The 13759-nt window shown below is 39.4% G+C and overlaps 1 protein-coding gene across 1 annotated transcript in view; it reads right to left on the bottom strand.

Moving 5' to 3' along the window:
* kcnb1 (potassium voltage-gated channel, Shab-related subfamily, member 1) overlaps nucleotides 1-13759 on the bottom strand; it is a 163801-nt gene that overhangs the window by 17549 nt on the left and 132493 nt on the right. The gene's annotated exons all lie outside the window — the stretch shown is intronic.

The raw sequence follows: 13759 nt of genomic DNA on the forward strand, positions 1-13759 counted from the left end.
ACCTTTCCTTCTTTAGCTACTTTTCTACCTTTTTTCCTTATCTCCTTTCCTAGATTTCTTTCTTTTCTCCTTTCCTTTTTTCTTTTCTACATTCTTTCCTTCCTTCTTTCCTTATCTCTGTTCCTAGCTACATACCTCCCCTTTCCCCTTATTTCCTTTACTACCGTCTTTCCTCCTTTCCTTTATCCCTTATCTACTTCCTGTCTTTTTTCCTTCTGTATCTCGTTTCCTACATTCCGTCCTTCCTTCTTTCCTTATCTCAATTAATTTCTTCCTTCCATATCTTCTTTCCTTCTTTCCTTCCATCCTACTTTACTTGTCACCTTTTCTTCATTCCTTCCATCTTTCCTTCTTTATGTCCTTATAATCATGTTTTCCCTTCCTTCTTTCTTTAACTTCTCTCTTTCCTACTTTCTTTCCTCATCTATTTTCCTTATTTTCTTCCTTCCTTATTTCCCTGTCTCATTTCCTACTTTTCTTTGTTCCTTCCTTTGTTCTTTCCTTATCTTTCTTCATTCCTTATTTCCTTTCCTACCTTTCTTTCTTCCCTATTTCCTTTTTCCCTTTCTTTCCTTCCTTTTTTCCTTCTTTCCTTATCTCCTTTCGTCCTCTTCTTCCTTCCTGCCTTTTCTTTCTTCCTTAACTCATTAATTAGCTCCTTTTCTAACTTCCCCTCTTCCTTCCTTTCTACCTTTGTCTTTCCTTATCTCCTTTCCTTCCCTTTTTCTTTTCTTTCTTATTGCCTCTCCTACTTTCTTAGTTTTTTTCCTTCTTTCCTTACCTATTTTCATTATCTCCTTGCCTACCTTCTTCTCGTACTTCATCCTTCCTTCTTATCTTTTTTCCTTCCTTCTTTGCCCTTTTTACTTTCCTTCTTTCTTTCCTTATCTTGTTTCTTCCCTTCCTTCCTTCCTTATCTCCTTTCCTTTCTTCCTTCTATATCTCCTTTCCTTCTTTCATTCTCCTCTTCTTCCTTCCTTCCTTACTACTTTACTTGTCACCTTTTCCTCATTCCTTCCAGTCTTCTTTCTTTTAACTCCTTACCTTCCTACTTTCTTTCCTCATCTATTTTCCTTCCTTATTCCACTCTCATGTTTTACTTTCCTTTGTTCTTTCATTTTCTTCCTTCATTCCTTATTTCCTTTACTACCTTTCTTTCTTCCATATTTCCTTATCCCCTTTCTTTCCTTCCTTCCATTATTCTTTCCTTATCTCCTTTCTTTCTCTTCTGCCTTCCTGCCTTTCCTTTCTTCCTTATTTAATTTCATTAGCTCCTTTCCTATCTTCATCTCTTCCTTCCTTTCTACCTTTCTTCTTTCCTTGTCTCCTTTCCTTTCCTTCTTCCTTATCGCCCCTCCTTCTCTTCTTCTTTATTTATGTCCTTTCTTTCCTTATCTCCTTTCTTCCCTTCCTTCCTTTTTTCCTTATCCTCCTTATTACCTTCAAGTTTCTTTCTTTATTTCCTTTCTTACCTTCCTACCTTCCTTGCTTTTTCAGTATCTCCTTTCCCTCCTTCCGTTATCTTCTTTCTTTCCTTCTTTCCTTCTCTCCTTTCATTCTCTTCTTCCTTCCTGCCTTTCCTTTTGTCTTTACCTCGTTTCATTAGCTCCTTTCCTACCTTCCTCTCTTCCTTCATTCCTACCTTCATCTCCTTCCCTTCCCTTTTTCTTTTCTTCCTTATTGCCTCTACTTTTTTCTTAGTTTTTTCCTTCCTTCCTTACCTCCTTTCATTATCTCCTTGCCTACCTTCCTCTCTTACTCCATCCTTCCTTCCTTCTTATCTCCTTTCCTTCCTTCTTTGCCCTTTTTACTTTCCTTCTTTCTTTCCTTATCTTGTTTCTTCCCTTTCTTCCTACTTTACTTACTCCATCCTTCCTTCCTTCTTATCTCCTTTCCTTCCTTCTTTGCCCTTTTTACTTTCCTTCTTTCTTTCCTTATCTTGTTTCTTCCCTTTCTTCCTACTTTACTTGTCACCTTTTCTTCATTCCTTCCACATCTCCTTTCTTTAACTCCTTATATTCCTACTTTTTTCCCTCATCTATTTTCCTTTCTTCCTTCCTTATTTCCCTGTCTCATGTTTTACTTTCCTTTGTTCTTTCCTTTTCTTCCTTCATTCCTTATTTCCTTTCTTACCTTTCTTTCTTCCGTATTTCCTTGTCTCCTTTCTTTCTTTACTTCCCTTTTTCTTTCCTTGTCTCCTTTCTTTCTCTTCTTCTTTCCTGCCTTTCCTTTCTTCCTTACCCTGTTTCATTAGCTCCTTTTCTATCTCCCTCTCTTCCTTCCTTCCTACCTTCATCTTTCCTTATCTCCTTTCCTTCCCTTTTTCTTTTCTTCCTTATTGTCTCTCCTTTTTTCTTAGTTTTTTCCTTCCTTCCTTACCTCCTTTCATTATCTCCTTGCCTACCTTCCTCTCTTCCTCCCTCCTTCCTCCCTTTTTATCTCCTTTCTTTCCTTCTTTTCCCTCTTTACTTTCCTTCTTTCTTTCCTTATCTTGTTTCTTCCTTTCCTTCCTTCTTTCCTTATCTCCTTTCCATTCTTCCTTCCATATCTCCTTTCTTTCATTATCCTCTTTTCTTCCTTCCTTCCTACTTTACCTGTCACCTTTTCTTCATTCCTTCCATCATTCTTTCTTTAACTCATTTCCTTCCTACTTTCTTTCCTCATCTATTTTTCTTCCTTTCTTCCTTCCTTATTTCCCTGTCTCATTTTTTACTTTCCTTTGTTCTTTCTTTTGCTTCCTTCATTCCTTTCCTACTTTTCTCTCCTCCGTATTTCCTTATCCCCTTTCTTTCCTTCCTTCCCTTTTTCTTTCCTTATCTCCTTTCCTTATCTTCTTCCTTCCTGCCTTTCCTTTCTTCCTAACCTCGTTTCATTAGCTCCTTTTCTATCGTGCTCTCTTCCTTCCTTCCTACCTTTCTTCTTTCCTTCTCTTGTTCTTTCTTTGTGTCCTTTCTTCCCTTATCTTCTTTCTTCCCTTCCTTCCTTCTTTCCTTATCTTCTTTATTACCTTCACACTTCATTCTTTATTTCCTTTCTTACCTTCCTACCATCCTTCCTTTTTCAGTATCTCCTTTCCTTCCTGCTTTCATTATCTTCTTTCTTTCCTTATCTCCTTTCCTTCCTTCCTTGCTTGCCTGCTGTCTATAGCTGTTCACGTCTGCAGAGAAGAAGTCATAAACAGGAGCAAAGGTAAACAAATGCTAAAGACAATGATTGCGACATCAAACAAGCAAATTGCCGCATCTATTTCTAGACTCAGTGGTGCTGATATTCTGATTACTGCATGCACACAACAAGTGGCTCATGGCTTTCATGGCCTGGCTATTATTTTTGGTATGGATATTAATATCCTGAGAGAGCAGACTGACAAAGTATAGACAATGACATCCCAGCACCAAGTGTGTCAGCCATGTTGCTTGTAAGTATTTCATTATAATAATACTGCCAAAATATGCAGGCATAGAAAACACAGCATGCTTTCTGTTTGCGTAACACATGATGTGAATGTCAGAGTAGTCATGACCCGTGGTTCAAACGAAAGATACCAGACAGATGGGCAATGATTAATTGCAAAGGAAATGTGTACTAGTCACAGGATGTGGGCGTGGCATGGAGCCAAACTTTGATCTGATGGATCGCCACAAAATTTGAAACACAAAACTTGAATAATTTGGCACCACAGTTTCAGATATTGATTATAATTGATACAAATGATGGGTCAGTACCTTTTCATACCTATTCCTAAAGGGCAGAGCCTGGAGGCGAAAACCGCTCCTGGCCATTACCAGTCAAACTGTCATTACTTCACTTTAGATGATCACAGGCAGATATAAACTGATGTTTCATGATGAATTGTGAATATATTTTGCCAACGCTAAAGGATGTAGATGGCACATGGCGCCACACTTTGATCGAGACGTTAACAACTAGGCTCCACAAATTCCGATCATAATTGGTACAAATACTGATGACACCCTGAAGTGCTGGATTGGTCACTACTAATTTGCCTGGCAGTGAAAACTGCTCTTCGCCATCACCAATCAAACTGTCATTATGTCACTTTAAAGGCCTACTGAAATGCGATTTTCTTATTTAAACGGGGATAGCAGGTCCATTCTGTGTGTCATACTTGATCATTTCGCGATATTGCCATATTTTTGCTAAAAGGATTTAGTCGAGAACATTGACGATAAAGTTTGCAACTTTTGGTCGCTGATAAAAAAGCCTTGCCTGTACCGGAAGTAGCAGACGAGTAGCGTGACGTCACAGGTTGTGGAGCTCCTCACACCTGCACATTTTTTACAATCATGGCCACCAGCAGCGAGAGCGATTTGGACCGAGAAAGCGACGATTTCTCCATTAATTTGAGCGAGGATGAAAGATTCGTGGATGAGGAAAGTGAGAGTGAAGGACTAGAGGGCAGTGGGAGCAATTCAGATAGGGAAGATGCTGTGAGAGGCGGGTGGGACCGACTAAAACAGTAAATAAACACAAGACATATATATACTCTATTAGCCACAACACAACCAGGCTTATATTTAATATGCCACAAATTAATCCCGCATAACAAACACCTCCCCCCTCCCGTCCATATAACCCGCCAATACAATTCAAACACCTGCACAAGACACTCAATCCCACAGCCCAAAGTACCGTTCACCTCCCCAAAGTTCATACAGCACATATATTTCCCCAAAGTCCCCAAAGTTACGTACGTGACATGCACATAGCGACCCGCACGTACGGGCAAGCGATCAAATGTTTGGAAGCGTACTCACGGTACTGTGTCCGCATATCCAACTCAAAGTCCTCCTGGTAAGAGTCTCTGTTGTCCCAGTTCTCCACAGGCCAATGGTAAAGATTGACTGTCATCTTTTGGGAATGTAAACAATGAAACACCGGCTGTGTTTGTATTGCTGCAGTCAGCCGCAATACACCGCTTCCCATCTACAGCTTTCTTCTTTGCTGTCTCCATTGTTCATTGAACAAATTGCAAAAGATTCATCCAAAACAGATGTCCAGAATACTGTGGAATTTTGCGATGAAAACAGACGACTTAATAGCTGGCCACCATGCAGTCCCAAAATGTGCTCTACAATCCGCGACGTCACACGCTGATGTCATCATACCGAGACGTTTTCAGCAGGATATTTCGCGCAAAATTTAAAATTGCACTTTAGTAAGCTAACCCGGCCGTATTGGCATGTGTTGCAATGTTAAGATTTCATCATTGATGTATAAACTATCACACTGCGTGGTCGGTAGTAGTGGGTTTCAGTAGGCCTTTAAATCATCAGAGACAGATACTGAAGTTGTGGTGCTGCACCATCACCTGGGAAAACCTGTTACATCAAATTTCACTTGAACAACATGAGTCAGAAAAGTGCTGCTTTATACTTTAAAATTTTCTGAACATTGCCTTTTTTTTAAACTGTTAGCATGTTAACATTAGTATGTCTACTTTTTCCGCTGCATCGTCATACAACTCGGTACTTGACAAATAATTTTCTTAGCCAAATTGTAAAGTGTATGCCTCAAAGTCGTGTAACTTGGTTGTTGACGCATTCTAACTGTTAGCTTGCTAATGTTAGCATTTCTGTTTAGCTTGTCGACACCAAGATCGCCCTCTCGCGGTGGGAAATGATGCCGGTCAAAACGTCCCCCCACATGCTCTGATCTTCCTGAAATGTTTGATGGTGACTCAGTGCACTGGGATGTTTGTGAGTGCACATAGACTCGCGTGAACCCCACTCCCCCCGTTGCATAGAGGTGCGAGGGCCCGTAAATCACTGCTTGCAGCTTTAATATTTATTCATAATCCAATAATTACTGCTTGCAAAGATGTATTATCTGGCTCCTTGGAGAGACTTCTGTCACATAACTCTTTCACCGATCCAACCTCAGCACAAGAGACCTCTGACTCCATTTCATCAATCAAACGGAGCCTGGCAGTCACATGACCACACTCAAACTACACAAAAAAGTGACACGACGTCATAACTCTTCAATCTCTACTTACAAACTGACAAATAACATCATCTGTGTCAGTAGAAATGTTCCTATTTCAGCCTACAAGAATTCCTCTTCCAAGTATAGAAAACGTGCATATGCTAACATTAGCCCTGTTATTACGTCATAAGTGCATCTTTTGTAGCACACACACCATTAAACATAGCAAGTAATTACTTGGATAACTACTTTTTACTTTTGCTTGAGCCATATTACTCTAAAGCAGAGGTCGGCAACCCAAAACGTTGAAAGAACCATATTGGACCAAAAATACAAAAAAACTAATCTGTCTGGAAAATGAAAAGCCGTATATAAGTCTTATAATGAAGGCAACATATGACGTAAGTGTCTACATTACGGTAGCTATAATAGCCTACTATCAAAATAACTATGTGTCGCAGGCTGAAGCAAATCTTCGCAGACAGAAATGTTGAAATGTAATATCTATTTTACACACTTTAACAACATTAGAAACCATTAGTAAATCAGAGGCTACTCAGAAGGTGAGATAACTCCTGGAAATTACTGGCTTTTAATGGCCAAAGGTATAGATGTGTGTGTCCAAGTTAAAGGAAATGGCAGGTTGTCTTCTTTTAATAGATTGTATTAACATTTTTGGCAAGCTAGGTAATGTTTGCTGTAGTCTTGAACAACATTGCACACAAACAACAGAAATGTAGCCAATATTACATACAGATAATGTGTCATGAGACATGCAAAACTAAATTATATACAAAGAGGATAAAAGTAAAGGATATTAAATTAGCTTAAATATACCTACAAATGAGGTATAATGATGCAATATGTACAAATAGCTGGCCTAAATAGCATGTTAGCATTGATTAGCTTGCAGTCATGCAGTGACCAAATATGCCTTATTAGCACTCCAACAAGTCAATAACATCAGCAAAGCGCACTTTTGTGTATTCACGCACAGTATAAAACTTTTGGTGAACAAAATGAGACAAAGAATGAGTGGAAGACTTTACATGTAAACAAACTGTTGCGTCACAGTCCACACTATGTTGAGTTCAAGAACCGCCTAAATTAGTAGGACAAAATGTTCACCAAATACTCTCATCAGTGAAGCATACATACAAACATATTACACAGTGGGCTTTCTAACAATTGGGAAAATTTGTGTCATGTTTGTCCTCAAACAAAAAACATATACTAAAACAAAAACCCATCTTTTTCCATTTTCAATACCATAACAATGCAATCCAATTCCAAAACCAAACCCGACCCAGCAACACTCAGAACTGCAATAAACAGAGCAATTGCGAGGAGACACAAACACGACACAGAACAAAACAAAAGTAGTGAAACAAAAATGAATATTATCAACAACAGTATCAATATTAGTTACAATTTCAACATAGCAGTGATTAAAAATCCCTCATTGACATTATCATTAGACATTTATAAAAAAAAAAAGAACAATAGTGTCACAGTGGCTTACACTTTCATCGCATCTCATAAGCTTGACAACACACTGTGTCCAATATTTTCACAAAGATAAAATAAGTCATATTTTTGGTTAATTTAATAGTTAAAACAAGTTTACATTATTGCAATCAGTTGATAAAACATTGTCCTTTACAATTATAAAAGCTTTTTACAAAAATCTACTACTCTGCTTGCATGTCAGAAGACTGGGGTAGATCCTGCTGAAATCCTATGTATTGAATGAATAGAGAACCCTTTTGAATCGGAGAAAAAAAATAGTTTTTGAATCGAGAATCGTGTTGAATTGAAAAAAAAAATCGATTTTGAATCGAATCGTGACCCCAAGAATCGATTTTGAATCGAATCGTGGGACACCCAAAGATTCACAGCCCTAATATATATATATATATATATATATATATACAGTGGGGCAAAAAAGTATTTAGTCAGCCACCAATTGTGCAAGTTCTCCCACTTAAAATGATGACAGAGGTCTGTAATTTTCATCATAGGTACACTTCAACTGTGAGAGACAGAATGTGAACAAAAAATCCAGGAATTCACATTGTAGGATTTTTGAATAATTTATTTGTAAATTATGGTGGAAAATAAGTATTTGGTCAATAACAAAAATTCAACTCAATACTTTGTAATATAACCTTTGTTGGCAATAACAGAGGTCAAACGATTACTATAGGTCTTTACCAGGTTTGCACACACAGTAGCTGGTATTTTGGCCCATTCCTCCATGCAGATCTTCTCGAGAGCAGTGATGTTTTGGGGCTGTCGCCGAGCAACATGGACTTTCAACTCCCTCCACAGATTTTCTATGGAGTTGAGGTCTGGAGACTGGCTAGGCCACTCCAGGACTTTCAAATGCTTCTTACGGAGCCACTCCTTCGTTGCCCGGGCGATGTGTTTGTGATCATTGTCATGCTGGAAGACCCAGCCACGTTTCATCTTCAAAACTCTCACTGATGGAAGGAGGTTTTGGCTCAAAATCTCACGATACACGGCCCCATTCATTCTTTCCTTAACACGGATCAGTCGGCCTGTCCCCTTAGCAGAAAAACAGCCCCAAAGCATGATGTTTCCACCCCCATGCTTCACAGTAGGTATGGTGTTCTTGGGATGCAACTCGGTATTCTTCTTCCTCCAAACACGACGAGTTGAGTTTATACCAAAAAGTTCTATTTTGGTTTCATCTGACCACATGACATTCTCCCAATCCTTTGCTGTATCATCCATGTGCTCTCTGGCAAACTTCAGTCTGGTGCAGGTCTACAATTCTTTTCCTGGTGTTCTTCGACAGCTCTTTGGTCTTGGCCATAGTGGAGTTTGGAGTCTGACTGTTTGAGGCTGTGGACAGGTGTCTTTTATACAGATAACGAGTTCAAACAGGTGCCATTAATACAGGTAACAAGTGGAGGACAGAAGAGCTTCTTAAAGAAGAAGTTACAGGTCTGTGAGAGCCAGAGATCTTCCTTGTTTGAAGTGACCAAATACTTATTTTCCACCATAATTTACAAATAAATTCTTTAAAATTCCTACAATGTGAATTCCTGGAATTTTTTTTTCACATTCTGTCTCTCACAGTTGAAGTGTACCTATGATGAAAATTACAGACCTCTGTCATCATTTTAAGTGGGAGAACTTGCACAATCGGTTGCTGACTAAATACTTTTTTGCCCCACTGTATATATATATATATATATATATATATATATATATACATACAGCCCGGCCCCCGGCCAAGTTGTTTTAACCCAATGCGGCCCCCCAAGTCAAAAAGTTTGGAGACCCCTAGTCTAGTGTCTGCTCTGCATTGCTGTGTTAAATGTGTGCTAAGTGTTTTGAAATGTTTTATTCTAGCATCATACTGTGTGTTTTTGTGATTTTGAGCCGGTGACTTGGCATCATACTGTATGTTTGTAAATCTGACTATTGGGTCAGTGCCTTCCCAACCTCAAACCTCACTGCATGTCACTGCTGTGGTTTCACACATTCCAACTTCGAGGAATTACCTCGGCTGTGATGACATTAACATTATCAATAGTAGCCTCTCTTCTGGAATAGTTCCAGTAGAGTTTAAACATGCAGTGGTACGACCTCTACTTAAAAAACCCAGCCTCGACCCCTCTCTCCTCTCTAACTTAAGACCTATCTCTAATCTTCCATACATTTCCAAAATATTAGAGAAGGTTGTCTACAGTCAGTTGTTGCCCTTCTTAGAGGATAATGCTATCACTGAGCTGTTCCAGTCCGGTTTTAAAGCCCTCCACAGCACAGAGTCAGCGCTTCTAAAAGTTTTTAACGATATCCTCCTGTCCACTGATTCTGGTAAATATGTTGTCCTGGTGCTTTTAGATCTGTCTGCTGCGTTCGACACCGTCGACCACGCCACCTTAATCACTCGTCTTGAGAACTGTGTGGGCATTAAGGGCGTCGCCCTCAACTGGTTCCGGTCGTACCTAACCGACAGGAGTTTTTGTGTAAAAGTAGACAGTTTTATGTCGTCCACAGCTCCTTTACCACATGGGGTCCCCCAGGGCTCAATCCTTGCCCCAATTTTATTTGCGCTTTACCTTCTCCCCCTTGGTTCTATTTTTAGGAAGTACAGTATTGCATTTAATTTTTATGCCGATGATTGCCAGATTTATTTTCCCATGGCACAAAATAACACGGTTCAACGTCTTATTGACTGCCTGCACGACATCAAAGTCTGGCTTTCAGCTAACTTCCTGAGCCTAAATGAAGATAAAACAGAAGTTATGTTGTTCGGTCCAAGTCGCTCTCCCTCCCCCAACGTTGACCTCGGCACTCTGACCCCGTATCTCAGCGACTCTGTCACAAACCTGGGGGTAAAGTTTGACTCAGATTTTAAATTCGAAAAACAAATCAGCAGCGTCGTTCAAAAAAGCTTTTATCAATTACGCCAAATAGCGAAAGTGAAACCGCTTCTATCAAGACATGATCTTGAGAAATTAATCCACGCTTTTATCTCGACTCGTCTTGACTACTGCAATGCCCTGTATGTTGGCATTAGCCAGGCCTCCCTCGCCCGCCTGCAGCTCGTGCAGAACTCTGCTGCTCGTCTGCTAACACAGACCCGCAGACGTGAGCACATCACCCCTATTTTAGCGTCCCTTCACTGGCTCCCTGTGCGTTACCGAATACATTTTAAACTCCTTTTATTTGTTTTTAAATGTCTAAACAACCTCGCGCCAACCTATCTCTCTGACCTCCTTCAGCCTTACTGCCCCACCCGATCCTTAAGATCAGCCGATCAGCTGCTGTTGACGGTCCCTGACACAAGGCTGAAGCTTAGAGGTGACAGAGCTTTCGCCGTTGCTGCTCCCAAGCTCTGGAACGACCTACCCCTGAGTGTTAGACAAGCCTCCTCTCTTCCTGTTTTTAAATCTCTCTTAAAAACATACTTTTATTCCATGGCTTTTAACACTGAGTGATATCCATCCTGCAATGGCGCCCCATAATACACCTGCTGTGATCCTGTTTTTATGTTTTTATGTTTTTATTAATTCTATTTAAATTTTTTTTTTTTTTTTTATCGTGTTCTGTTTGTGTTGTGTTGTGTTTGCTCGGTACTCGTTTTATCTTTTAACCTGCTCATTGTACAGCACTTTGGCTACCCCTGTGGTAAATTTTAAATGTGCTCTATAAATAAAGTTGATTTGATTTGATTTGACAAAGTTCCTAACAATAACGCTTAGATAGAGGATCCAACAAGTAGAACACAATCAAAGCTACTGCATTGTTAAAACCAGACTCTATTTCTCTCCTATGTCCAAATATTATATTACAGTTACTATTACTATTACTGATACTATTACCATATAAAGTTACAGATTGTTGCTCCAAGCGGCCAACAACCCTCGCCTTGCCTCGGGTGCCCCGCCCCTGACTCTGCCCCGAGGCCAACGTGACATAAGCCCCTCCCAGCATTGGGCTGCCAGCTGCTGTCACCATGACAACCCCCTTTGAAGCCCGCCGTGATGTGTAAGGCGAGTGTGACAATCTTTCTCCTTCAGTTTCTCTTCTCAGTCACGTCGCCATTCCACACGACTCCATTGTTTTTCAACCTTCCGCCATCGCCATCGCCATCTGCTGCCGTGCGCTCGCTCGGGGAAGATGTTTGCCCAGTAGCATCGCTGATAAACTGCAATAAATGTGAGCGCTGAATAATCATTCACAGCTGATTCAGGATGTAGAAGCGCTCACTGCCTCTCAGCCTGTGGAAAACTGAGGCTGCGTTTCCATGGAGACGGGAGGAGGAGACCTTTTGAACAGCAGAAGCTCGTTTATCTCAGTCTCCCACATCTCGTACTCAATAAAAAGGTAGAATGTTGACACGGACGCTTGTCCCCCAATCTCTTTTGTTTTAATCTCAACATATTTTCTTCTCTTCCAGATCTTCAGATTAAAGGTCACGCCTTTGCTTCTATTCAAGATTTTCACATTAAAGGTCACGTCTCTCTTTTGTATTACAGATTTTTATAATAAATGACATCTTTTCTTCTATTCCCGATTTTTTTTTTCATAAAGGTATCAGCATCTTTTTTCTCTTCAATATTTTCACAATAAAGATCTCAACATATTTTTCTTTTTCAGTTTTTCCCAATTAAGGTGACAACATATTTTTTGTTGTATTCCAGATTTCCACATAAAAGGTCACAGCATCTCTTATTTTATTCCAGATTTTCACATTGAAGGTCACGTCTTTCTTTTGTATTACAGATTTCCATAACAAATGTCAACATCTTTTCTTTTATTCCAGATTTTTTTTTTATAAAGGTATCGGCATCTTTTTTCTCTTCAATATTTTCAATCAATCAATCAATCAATCTTTATTTATATAGCCCTAAATCACAAGTGTCTCAAAGGGCTGCACAAGCCACAACGACATCCTCGGTACAAAGCCCACATACGGGCAAGGAAAAACTCACCCCAGTGGGACGTCGATGTGAATGACTATGAGAAACCTTGGAGAGGACCGCATATGTGGGTAACCCCCCCCCTCTAGGGGAGACCGAAAGCAATGGATGTCGAGTGGGTCTGACATAATATTGTGAGAGTCCAGTCCATAGTGGATCCAACATAATAGTAAGAGTCCAGTCCATAGTGGGGCCAGCAGGACACCATCCCGAGCAATAAAGGTCTCAAAATATTTGTTCTCTTCTAGTTTTTCCCAATTAAGGTCAAAACATATTTTTGTTCTATTCCAGATTTTCACATAAAAGGTCACATCTTTTATTTTATTCCAGATTTTCACATTAAAGGTCACGTCTTTCTTTTGTATTACATATTTTCATAATACATGTCACAACATATTTTCTTCTATTCCAGATTTTTTTACATAAAGGTATCAGCATCTTTTTTCTCCAATATTTTCACAATAAAGGTCTAAACATCTGTTTTCTCTTCCAGATTTTCACAATTAAGGTCACAGCATCTTTTTGTTCTATTCCAGATTTTTACATAGAAGGTCACAACATCTCTTATTTTATTCTAGATTTTCACAGTGAAAGTCACAGCATGTTTTTTCCTCTGCCAGATTTTCAAAATAAAGGTCGCAACATGTTTTCTTCTATTCCAGATTTTCACATTAAAGACCACAACATCCATTCATCCATCCATTGTTCTACTGCTTGTCCCTGTCAGGGTTCGCAGGGAGCTGGAGCCTATCCCAGCTGCATATTTTATTCTATTGGTGGGTTGCAAACAAAGTCACATTTCTTCTATTCGTCTTAATTGACACAATGGTCAAGCAGCTTGAGCGTAGCATTAAAAAAAGTGAGTGTAGAGTTTGAAAGTGCTGTATTGTTGTTCTGTTCTTGGGTGTTCCAATCGTTCAAATAGAGTGATAGGAAATAACTTTCATCGAGTCTGTAAAAAAGTGGCTCATCAAGGTAATAAAGTCAAGGAAAACAATGAAAGTGCGTGGAAGGAAATTACTTTTAAAAATATCACTTTCATCATCTTGTGGAATACAATTGGACCGCTTGTGTTTGCAGTGATCACTTTGTAAAATGTTTGTTTGAACATTTAAATTGTTTGGGAAAATTTCTGTGATGCAATCGAGTTTATTCTCCACTATATTAGTTGTGTTTGAGAGCAGAACTAAACCTAAAGAAAGGACAAGAGACCGCATTAGTTTGTGTTCTTTTGTGGTTGCTATGCCTAAATATAACCACGAAGACCTGGTTGTGCAAATAAACTAACGTCATGTTAAGTCCTAGTAATAAATATTGTGATTGTTGGTCCAATCCACCGTATTTTTCTT

This window comes from Nerophis lumbriciformis, linkage group LG28, assembly GCF_033978685.3.
Source record: "Nerophis lumbriciformis linkage group LG28, RoL_Nlum_v2.1, whole genome shotgun sequence".
Lineage (NCBI taxonomy): Eukaryota > Metazoa > Chordata > Actinopteri > Syngnathiformes > Syngnathidae > Nerophis > Nerophis lumbriciformis.